Source organism: Epinephelus lanceolatus, chromosome 23 (assembly GCF_041903045.1).
Source record: "Epinephelus lanceolatus isolate andai-2023 chromosome 23, ASM4190304v1, whole genome shotgun sequence".
In the NCBI taxonomy this organism is placed as follows: domain Eukaryota; kingdom Metazoa; phylum Chordata; class Actinopteri; order Perciformes; family Serranidae; genus Epinephelus; species Epinephelus lanceolatus.
In genome coordinates this window covers 15,703,606-15,715,592 of record NC_135756.1, presented here as the reverse complement: position 1 = coordinate 15,715,592, position 11,987 = coordinate 15,703,606, and the positions used below count along the sequence as shown (strand labels likewise).

The 11,987-nt window shown below is 42.4% G+C and overlaps 1 protein-coding gene across 1 annotated transcript in view; it reads left to right on the top strand.

Annotated features, from left to right (window-relative positions):
- exoc4 (exocyst complex component 4) overlaps nt 1–11,987 on the top strand; it is a 192,899-nt gene that overhangs the window by 121,731 nt on the left and 59,181 nt on the right. The gene's annotated exons all lie outside the window — the stretch shown is intronic.

Sequence of the window (11,987 nt, the reverse complement as noted above, 5' to 3'; positions counted from 1 at the left end):
AAAATTGGGACCCACGGTACGATACCAGTGAAAGTATCACGGTTCTGAGTAGCATCACGATACCACAGCGAAAATGAGGCAGATGTGCCTTTTGTCATGTATAAAAAGATAAATGACTTTTCTATAATACATCAATGATATTTCAATGGAATAAATTACTTATTGACTTATTCATACTTCAAAAACAGCATCAATAAGTGATTAACATAGGGGGGATCAAAATAAAATAAACAAATAAAATAAAAATCAACCAAAAATCAACCAGCCACCCTCCTCCCCTGACAAGTTAAGAACAGTCCCTAAAGTGCGGTGAGGTTTGTGGACCGTTACCTGCCACAAAGAGAGAAATGTGAACGGCTCGTTTCTCCTCTGACACGTCACATACCGTGTGCCGCCATGGCTCGGCTGTTCAGGTACTTTTGGTCAGTCATGACACCAACAAAGTCTTATTGGACCTGGAGCCGGGCTTCTCCGTCGCCGGTAAGCCGCTATCTTACGCCGCGGAGCAGTATGACCGCCGTATTTGACAGGAATACATTCCTGTCTCTGTCTATGTCTGTGACCCCCGTTCAACCCACAACCGGCAGGATTCGCCTTTCGTTTCTGCTGCTAGTTGAAATCTGTACTTGCACAGCGTGCTCCTGAATGATTTATTTTGCTCGCACAAAACTATTTTTAGTTGCAACTGCTGACATTTTACTCCGTCCATCACCGCACGCTGTTTGATTGCGTCATCAAAACACGCCGCTATTATTAGGCCTTGCTTTTCACGTATTCTACCGAATACCGAGTGTGTGTTTTTTTGCAATATTCGGCCGAATATATTCGGTTACCGAATATTCGGTGCATCCCTAGTTTAAAATGGTATTTTTAAATGTAGATGTATCTGGAATCCACTTAATCTATCAATTTACCTGTGTTCTGTCAGAGTTGATGTCTTTATCATCGTTTTATGCCATATAGTACCACATGGTCTACAGAAATTCTCTTTTTGTGGATACCCAGTACTTAGCAATTTGTATTTGGTTCTAATTTGAAACCGTTTCTCAGCTCTCAACCCTGCTGCTTCATTGAAATAGTAAAGACTGTCGTCATAGTGATTTCACTAAATCTCCACTCTTTATTCTTTTTTGCTTGGACATTGATACTGGTGTAATTGACAGTTCAGACTGTGAACGCTGGATGTGAACAGCCTTTGACTTTTGGTGACACAAGTTCTCACACACATGCACGCTGTGTGTATGTAGCACATCCTCATGTGAGCAGTTAGTGAGGCTTAAAAAAAAACACCCTGCCTGTTTGTTTGGCACCAGTTCTCCATTGTACAATGTTGAATGGAGGAGTGCTCTCCTGTGTACACTCACCTCGCAGTTCTCTGTGATCTCAGTTTGTTCCAGGGGCAGACACACACACACACACACACACACACACACACACACACACACACACACACACATACACTTTCACCCTTCTGTTTTGCTCTCAGATCATTATGCCCACCCTGCCACCAATCTCACAGGATCATAATTGTGGCTGAAATAGCACTTGATCTTTGAGTTTGTAGCTGTTGCTAACTGGTGGTTATATAACTTCACACTTCCCAGTTTTGGACAGACACACCATGAATGTGTCACCACTTGACCACACTACCAGAAAAGGAACATAGCTTTGGTGTGCTTGTGCTTATTTTAGAAATGTCTTTCTATAAGGTGCGAGCTTTGTGTGAGTGCAAGAATACATTTGTCTATTTATGTGTCTATGTGAGAATCAGTATTTCCCTTAAAAATGGTCAGCTTACTCATGAAGCAAAAAAATCCCTACCCTTGCTGGCATTTTTCAAAGCAGATTTTGGTTTTTGTGTGCTGATCTTTTCAGAGATCCACTTCCAAGATGTGTGCTGCCACCCCAGCACAGCAGAGGTGAATAGAATTCGTTTTGTGCTGCACAAAATTACATTTCAAAAAAATTTCTATTCAAAGAAACAGTCCAAATATAAATTGTCAAAGTTAGCTGTGAACTACAAACTTAAACAGAAAAATTAACTGCCTCATTGACTGCATTGCATTTAACCACAGGCTCATCTTGCTTATTTTGGCAGACTTTCTTATTCCACACAGGCTCATGGCAGGTTTAGGATTACAGCAGTGCCAAAGTCAAGATCCAGACAGTTGGCAAGATTTTTCTATGTCTCAGCTGTCTGATATTCTGAATTTTGGGGTGGAGTATGGCTGTCTTTGTCTGTTGTAAAAATGTATGTTTCTCATGCATGTTTCTTCTCAACACGTCTGTGTGTGATGTGTGTTTGTCCATGCAGTTGTCAAGGAAGACAGTGTCCCAGAGAGGTAGTTTGTCTGTGCTGTGGGTGTTTGTGTAGCAGACCTTGGATATGTGTTTGCCAGTGTGTGTGTGTGTGTGTGTGTATGTGTGTGTTTTGCCGAGTGTTTGTTTCTGTCAGAGCCTTCCTGTCTGTGTGCCTGGTTCTCTCACAGGGAGGGAACAGCGGTGGCAGATCATTACAGAGAGAGAGACCGTGGGCGTTTGGAGTTCAGCAGGGTTTGTTTACGGCTCGGGCCCCTCCTTAACGAGCAGTGCAGCATCTTGCTAATTATGCTGCTGTGGCTAATGAGCCTTTCTGCTGATAGTGGGGAGTGCAATAAAACACTCCTTTTGTTTGGGCTTTTTTGCCTTTTTTAATTGGGCTAAATAAAAGAGTCTTGCGCTCTTCTTCTCCTGCCATTCACATTCTAGGGTCAAGATGGCATTTTTGTGTGTTTTCGGTACTTTTTCATGTGTGCATTTGCATTCGTGTGAGTGTGTTTTGCTAACTGTGTGTGGTTGTGTTTCGGGTCTCCAATTTGAGAGCCTTCCCACTGTTTTCTTTGATCGCCTTCATCCCCAGTGTCACTGTTACGACAGACGGCTCTCTTCCTCAGTGTGTAGTTTTTATTCACTTAGTTGTCATGAGAGCTTTTGGTAAAATGGTTTGACACCTTTTTATCCCAAAAGTATGAACTAAAGTAGGTTTTTGAACTTGGTTTGCACAAAGTACTTCCTGTCAGGAGCTTCTAACTGGCCAGGTGGTGAATCCACCAACTCTGCGACTGCAATGGATGATTAAAGATTATAGTGACAGTACTATATAATGGTTGCTAGAGTTTCCAGTGATGGAGCAGATGTGATCGTGTGTGCGTTTGTGTCTACATATCTTTGAGTGCGAGCATGTTCGTGCGCACACATTTACTCTATGTGCTCCCTCAAAGTGCAACGATACTTCCTGTGCCAGGTGTTATCAGAGGGAGACACACACCGCTGGCATCAGAGCCAGCGTGGTGACGAGAGGGAGGGAGCTCAATATTGCCACACCACATTAAACACACTCTCTCATACACCTTGGCTGGAGCCACATACGGAAAAACCATAGGGGAGCACATTTTATAGACGCATCTGCTCCCTGCGACCACTGAAGCGCACACTGATGTGTGTAATAGTTTGAACTGGAGGAAGACATTAACGTTTAGCATGTGTGGTTGGTATGTTCCGGAATTGAGTCGAGGAGCCAAACAGAAATGTACTGGCACACATGCATATGCCACTGCACACAGATATCTTTTAAAAGACTTGTTCAAAATCAAAAATGCGCATTTTTCCTATTACCTGTGTGCTATATCAATCTAGATTGTTTTGGTGTGAGTTACCAAATGTTGGAGATATCCGCCATAGAGATGTCTGTCTTCTCTTGAATATAATGGAACTAGATGGCACTCTGCTTGTGGTGCTCAAGGCATTTTCTCTCCGGAAATAATGACCCAGTTACTCAAGATAATCCACAGACCTTGTTGTGAGCAGTTTCATGTAGGAACTATTCTCTCTCTACCGAAATACATCCACCAACCATATCACCATGCAGAAGGAAGCGCACATTTACTCATGAATGAGAAGCTATGGATGTGTTCCGAATGCCATACCTATTCTTTTTACTTTTAGTGGATACTGCAGCTGCCCTTAAGAAGTATCCTATTGCACGCAGTATGCACACAATCGGGACATACTACTTTCTCATAACATTATGCACTGAACTTTGACCCTTATGCTTTTATATCAGTTACCTTGGAGATAAACAAACGCTGTGCAGAGGATTGTGGATCCGAATAGCTAGAAAGCATGCTGGCTTGCACACTGCAAAATGGTACCGGATGTACAGTGGGAGAACATCCTGGTGCTTTTTTCACATACTATGTATTTGGACATACTAAAAATGTTTCTAGTGTACTGGATAGCATGGTAGGATGGATATTGGAACACACAGTAAAGCTCAGACGTGGAGGACACCAGGATGCACTCTTCCTACTGCGAGGGGATACCACTGGTGGGTTTAGCTCAGTAAAAAAGAAAGTAGTCCCTACGTGAAATTGCTCACAACAAGGTCTGTGGATTATCTTGACTTACTGCATCATGATTTGTGGTAAGAGACATTCTCGTTGAGTTTTTCAAATGTATTTTTTTGGCACTTTGAGCACCACAAGATGAGTGCCATCTAGTTCCATTATATTCGAGAGAAGGCAAACATCTCTAAGGTCGATATCACCAACATTCAGAAACTCACACCAAAACAGTCTAGACTGATAAACAGCACTAAATGTACTTGAGGTTTTTTTATCATTGGTTTAACTGTCCCTTTAAGATTGGCTCATTAATAGTAAGCCATCACAGTGTCACTGCTTTTACATATATCTACATTATATTATTCTCTGACCCTGTGCTGTATGATATGAGACCGGTTTACCTCTGGTCTCTTTGTGCTACCCCCTCATAGCATGAAGAGAATATTTAAAGATGCATTCCCCGAGCATTAACTTTTGAAGTGGACCCATATTAATAAATACATTTATGTTATACAAAATCTTTGACCCTTTGTCAGTGATATCGCACCAGCAGAAATGGACAAAGTGACTTTGTGGAAACACTGCACAGGAGTCAAGGTGAATATCATGCCTGGGGTTTGCTTAAACAGCCCATAATAAGCAATTCACATGCAGTCTGGGCTTAGGTTAATAAGTAATATTGATATGGGCAGTGATTTGCCTATCACTATGCACCAGCGGTGTCGAAAGCTGCATTTATTCATCATGTACATATATTACATAATAATGGTATGATTATGAGACTGACACTGGCTATATATTGTCCACTAGGTGCATGAGATAAGGGCTGACTGGGACAGTATATAGTTCAGCGGGAAAGGTTAACGTCCATTCATGTGTCTGTGTGATAGCATAGGCTGGGCTGATAAGTCTCTGGAGGAGCAGTGGTGGTAAAGAAAGGAGAAGGGCAACCAAGCCACGATCTAGGTCGTCTTCATGTTTCTCTCTCTGTGTTTTTGCTTATGTGATATCTTGTATTCTTTCTTGTTTGCTTGATGTCTTTGTTGTGCTCTGCTTTTCATCTGTTGTGACCATATTTATTCTTGTTTTTCTTTCCCTTTTTTCATGGCCTGGACTCCAACAGTATAGGAACACACACACTAGCGGTGCAATGCTATCTGTCCAGCTTTGGTGTTGCCACTGATTGATTCATTTAATTAGAGTTAGATCGAGGGAAAACGGAAGAGGGGGAGAAAGAGATGGGGAATAAAATAGAAGAAGAAAGTAGGATAGGGAGGGTACGGTCACACTGCTGGATAGCTCTGGAGATTGGCTCCATTAATCTTGGTAGAAGCCCCCCTACACGCTCACTTTGTGACACACTAACATGCAAGCATACACACATCCAGCTTCACACAGACCCACCAAAGCAGCAATCAGGCGAACGCAATTCTCTGTCCAGAAGACGGTGGTGTCGAGCCACCTGCGTGCCCACTCATACGGGAGTCCATGAGGGTGGATGAATTGTTTCTGTTCTGCTTGTTTACTTCATCAGCCAGACCACACCAGAGCCATAATTATGTTACTCACAAGTATCATTCAGCTTTGCCCACAGTGTCTCCAGACAATAGTTGCTAACTATTCCTTTTGTATCCATTTGTGTGTGTGCACTAAGTGTCCCCGCATTCATTATTCATATGTGCATGTTTTTGGAGTGTTTGTATGCACACAAAACTTGTCCTGGAGCCACATAAAGACTGATTTCATTCACTCTCCGTCAGCTGCCGGAGCGCTCACTGTACTGCGAGTACGTTCAGCTGCCAATGGCCTGCTAATGATCTTGACCTTTTAAATTTCATATTCACATGTAGCTTTGTGAGAGAGGAGGGTGGAAGCACACAGCATACACAAATACACATGTTCCTTGTGCACACACTCGCACACCCACCTCCAGAAACTGTAATGACACTGACCTTTTTATTTGTGATGATGTGTGTAGGCAATGTTTATTTGCGGGGGGCTGATCGCTTCCTGTTGATTGGCTCCCCGCTGCCCCCCGCCGCCACAACACACACGCACACCCACGCACACACACACAGAGCGCAGATTAGCGCACGGGTGAGGGGGAGTGGGAGGAGGGGGCTTCTCTTTATTAAGGAGACTCTCAGCACCCTGCTCCCATCAACAGACACAGCAATCACAACACAATACACCTGTTAGCTGCATCAGCCGTGCCCTGTGATTGGGACACAAGTGGGAGTAGGAGGAAGGAGGAAACAGGGGTGGTTTGTGTACACACACGTGCACACACACGCACTAAACCCCTGCACACCACAAACATTACCAGAAACAAAAGCCATTCCCGTGTTTATTAGTAAAAAGAAAATCTCAGCGAAACTGCACAACACCCGTTTTAATTCTGCCAAAATAGGCCTCTTCACCGTAAAATAAATAACCTAAATGCTTTTCCATTTAGTCCAAATGTTTTCTGGAGCCCTCTACTACGTTATCTGTCATGAAATGGATTGTGCCTAAGCATCCAGTTGACAATTTTACAGCTGTTAAGAATTATCAAGGAATGAGGCACCTCAATAAAAAATACCACTCTTACTCGCAGCAATTTTGGCTGCGCTTGAAATGAGTCCCCCCAATCTCCTTTTCCTCCACTACCAAGAGAGACAAAGTTGTAATCACCGAGGCAATGTGGTAGTTTCCAGGGGATATTCGATTCTATGTTCTCATCTTGGCCTTACATGAACTGCGATGATGTGCAGTATCTCAAGCTGGTCAGATCCTCTCTGATGTTCTTTAAAGGTCAAGAAGAGGTTGTAGGATGAAAGGAAAAGTTTCCTGACTTATCATTGCTTTCTTTCTTGGTTCCTCTGTTCTGATACCCTTCATTAGAGGTCGCAGTCACCAATCCCCCAGCTGTTTAAACATGTCTTTTTATATTTGATTAATTTTTATTGATCTATATGGGGTGGTGGGCGGGGCATACATGCTTGCTACACATTGTATAGCTACAGTAGGACAAGATTTGCACCAAAACGCGTAATTGTAGTTAGTGTTTCCTTTTAAAGGGTTACTGAGTAGAGTTTGCATGTTCTCTCCCTGTGAAAGTGTGGGTTTTCTCCGGGTACTCCGGCTTCGTCCCACAATCCAAAGACATGCAGGTTAGGTTAAGTGGTGACTCTAAATTGCCCGTAGGTGTGAATGTGAGTGTGGATGGTTGTCTGTCTCTACAGCCCTTTTTAAACAGGAACTGTGCAAATTTGCAGGAAAGCCCAATCAGTCTTCTTTCAGCACTGGCAGTATAAAAACAAAATCGGGGAGTGCGGCAAAATGCCGCCTGCCTACTTTTGTGTATACAGAATGTACCTTTTTCGGGGCAATGGGGGGCATGAGCAAGTAACAAAACGTGTAGCTCAGCATGTGACGTAAACAGTGACGTGGGAGGGAAGTTGCGGCTAGTCAGTCCATCGGCAATTCTCTCGTAAGTCGGCCCGTTCTTCACCGTTCCCGTCATCTGACGGTTTATGGCCTCTTCGTTTACGAGGACAAGGAGGGTGCGCAATTCTATGTCTACTCAGTTGCTCATCTTTACAGTGTCTGTCAGGTTTGCGTTTCCCACATGCTACTAGCTGCTCGCTGATTCCTGCTATCAGCTGTTTCCTGTTTATCCATAGCCAGTGTTCATCAACAGCCCCTCCTGTTGCGGAAGGCCGCCTCGGTCTCTTTAAACTAAAAGGGTTCCGCCAATATGACTACCCTACAAGGCAGAAAATTGGACGCCTCTGATGAACTCGCCAATCCGGCAATACGCTCCAGGCCCCACCCACTCCCTCACCTTACCGCAACCCCCACAGCAACCCTTGACAGGATAAGTGGTTTCGCATTCTGAATGAATCGAAATCAGAATTTCAATCATACCAATTCCATATTATTTCCATCACATGCGACATGTTGACTCATTTAATTAGAATTTATTAGTTCAAACTCTTTAGTATTTGTCTTTTCTTTAAACTCATGTGCTAGATTCTCTGCCCGACTGCCACTTCTTCAATTCAGTTAATTAGACTATTATATATTTGAGTAAGTAATTAACTTTTATTCATACCTTTATTCAGGATCCAGTTTTTTAAATATATATTTTTATTTGAAAAAAAGATAACATTTCTACAGAGAGTGATAATAAATTCAGTATTAAAATAATATAAACACATAGATATGAAAAATAAAATAAAACATATACATTTAAATAGGCTATACACACAATTACAATAACACATAGAAAAATGATATATACATACTTATAGATATAAATAAATAAAATCTATGGATGTTCAAATATATAGGCAAATTTATCTGCAGTTCTTACCACTACAGTAAATAAATAGTAAATGGATGGACCTTTGCTTGTGCCTTTCTAGTCATCTTACCACTCAAAGTGCTTTTTACACTACATATGACATTCACCCATTCATTCATACACTGGTGGCCGAGCCTACCATCCAGGTTACTACCTGCTACTCATTTTTTAACACACACACACACCGACCCAACAGCCATCAGGGAACAATTTTGGGGTTCAGTATCTTGCTCAAGAATACGTCGACATACGGATTGGAGGGGCCTGGGATCGATCACTGATCTTCCGACTGGTGAACAACCCGCTCTACTTCCTGAGCGCCACAGGTACATGTGTCCTATTTTACTTTTGGAAAGGGTCCTTAGACTTTCAAAATAAAATATTTAAGGGTTCCATTTTGCATTGAATTTTGGGCTGACCATCTCAGAGAATAATTTATCTTTTCTAACTTAAAGGTGCTTTATTTAACTCTGCAGAAAGATAGTTGTGTGTCAATCCCAGGTCATCTAATATCAGCGCTTTGGGTTGGTGGTTCAATTGGACTACCAACCCAAAGCGTCGGTAGACTGTTGGTAGTCCAAGCTAAAGCTTTGGGTGGATGTGCTGATTTCTAGTTTAAAATATTTTATAATAAACAGATTTTTATGTACAGCTTTAGAAGTTTACAAGAGCAAATCTAGCATAAGAATGACAATCATGCTGTACATACACTATGTAATAGTCTTTTTTTTGATAAGCTATTTGCTCTGGTACAATGATGTAGAAGAAGTTACTTTTCCTTTTACTAAATGTACTAAAGTCCTGATAAATTCCGAGGCTGTTTTTTGATTCTGGCTCACCTCAAAGCCTTATTTCTCTTCTGCCTCCTTTCTCACCGCTCAAGGTGTAACAATCCCCACCACCCGCCTTCGCCTGGTTATCTCACACCAAACACATAACACTCCTGAGGCTGGCGCCCAGCTGCCCTGGGCCTCCAACCTGCCTCCGCCATGGAAATGTTCCTTTCTCACAAATGTGACACAGCTGTGCTTTGTTTATGCTGTTTATATATTTATATCAATATGATTACATATAATATGTGTGTGTGTGTGTGTGTGTGTGTGTGTGTGTGTGTGTGCAATGAGAAAAAGAGAAATGAGTGAATCATTTAAATGAGTGAAGAAAACAGCCTAGCCAACTGCAGCCTAAGGTAGTACAGGTTCATACCACGCAGTGCAACCCCTGACAGAGTCTCTGTGTGTAACAAGACATAATCTTTGCCTTTGGAGTGAGTGAGTTAGAGAGAGAGAAGTTGAAATGTCAGCTCTACCACAAACATGCCCTTTGGTTTGAAAGAAGGTAGGAAAGAAGGTTTTGGCTGCGGGCGCCTGATAAAAGTTACAGCTTGAATTTTTTAGAAGCAAGTTAATGCTCCGAATTCGCAAATGACAATCTTTGTGTTGCAGTGAGCACACATTGTTGTGTGTGTGTGTGTGTGTGTGTGTGTGGCTGTATGTCTACATGTGCACCAAACAATGGCACCATATGGGGCCCAGATCACAATAAACTGCATTTTAATTTCTCTTTCTTGTGATTAATAATTCAAAATAATTAACAATAAGTGAGAAATAAATATATAAAATGACAAGGACATCCCTGTCACATCCGCCTGAAGGCAACAACACAATACTGGTTGTCAAAACACCAAAGGGACCATGGAGTGATTATTAAAATAGACTTTTGGATTGCCATGTGGGATCATCGCTGAACTCTTGGGTGATTCCTAGCATTAGTATACGCGGAGGCTCCGTACTTCACCCCGCATTTGTGTTTTTGTGTGGGTGTGAGTAACGTGTGTGTAATATGGAAGCCCATCTGTAATCAGCCATGTGTGATATTGCTCCTCATCTCTCAATTAGAACACTTAAAAAACACTACATTAAGCTTTGCATTGGAAGTGACGTTGGCGGAGGTGGAAGAGAAGATGCGTTATAATAACTCAATTTTGTTTAGCTAGAAGCAATGTATATGTCTATTTACTTTACTTGTTTTGATTCCATACTGTGAACACAAAAGCTAAAACAATGGTACATCATTATTTCTTATCCATAGTGATTCATTTAATGACCACCAGCTACGGTGACATCTAGGATTCAGTTTGCATACCTCAGATTTTACCCCCAAACTGATGACAATGATGGGCTTGCGATGCAAACACATATGCAGGATATAATATCCACTGCAGTCCACCAGAGATGATTACTTGCACTTACACTTGATTAAAGGTGACAACTCTTGATATGTTACTTCCAGGTCATACACTGAAGGAAGAACTGGGGTAGGTTTTGTGTATGAGAAGATAAATCTGTGCACTTAGAAATGGTTATAGATATATATTTTAACATGTTTTTATGAGTGTTATGAGGTCAAAAGTTATTCAGTTAACCGCTGAGAATATTTTTGACCAATTAGGAATGTTGGTCTGTGGGTTAATATTGCTACTCCTTAATTTAGCATTAGTATTAGCACTATGCTGTATCACAACAAAGCTAATAAAGTATTTATGCTTCACTGGTTAACTAGGCAGCAAGGTGGTTAGCATTGTCACCCACAGCAAGAGGGCTCTTGGTTCAAACCTGGGTGGAGGAGCGCTTCTGTGTGGAGTTTGCATGTTCTCCCCGTGTCTGCATGGGTTTACTGCAGGTACTCCTGCTTCCTCCCATGGTCCAGAGACATGCAGGTTAATTGGTGACTCTAAATTGCCCATAGGTGTGAATGTGAGAGTGAATGGTTGTCAGGTGTACGCTGCCTCTCGCCCAGTGTCAGCTGGAATAGACTCCAGCCCCCCTCATGACAGGATAAGTGGTAATGGAAAATGAAATGAAGTGCTTAACTATCTGCTGCTGCTCTGTTGTGTGCATCACCAGGGTTGGGTAGGAGCTAGCTGGCATTGCCCCTCATTTGGCAATTACTGCAATCAAAGCCATCTCGATCCATGGTGGCATTGCCGCTGAAACACTATGCCCACCCTCTGGTCTTCCTCCAGGTCGCCCCGATGAGTAAGCAGCTTAATTTTGAGCCACAAAAGCCCCTGAATTCTGTTATTGTTTGCTCTGTTAGCACTGTTAGCAGCGTGAGCACAGCTAGTGGTGCTAACATACTTAACAGTGCTAAAGGGGTTTTGCCGCTCTAAGATAAGACACTTTCCACCGGGGCGACCTGTAGGAAGATCAGAGGGTGGGCATAATGTTTCAGCAGCAACGCCGTCCAGACCCATG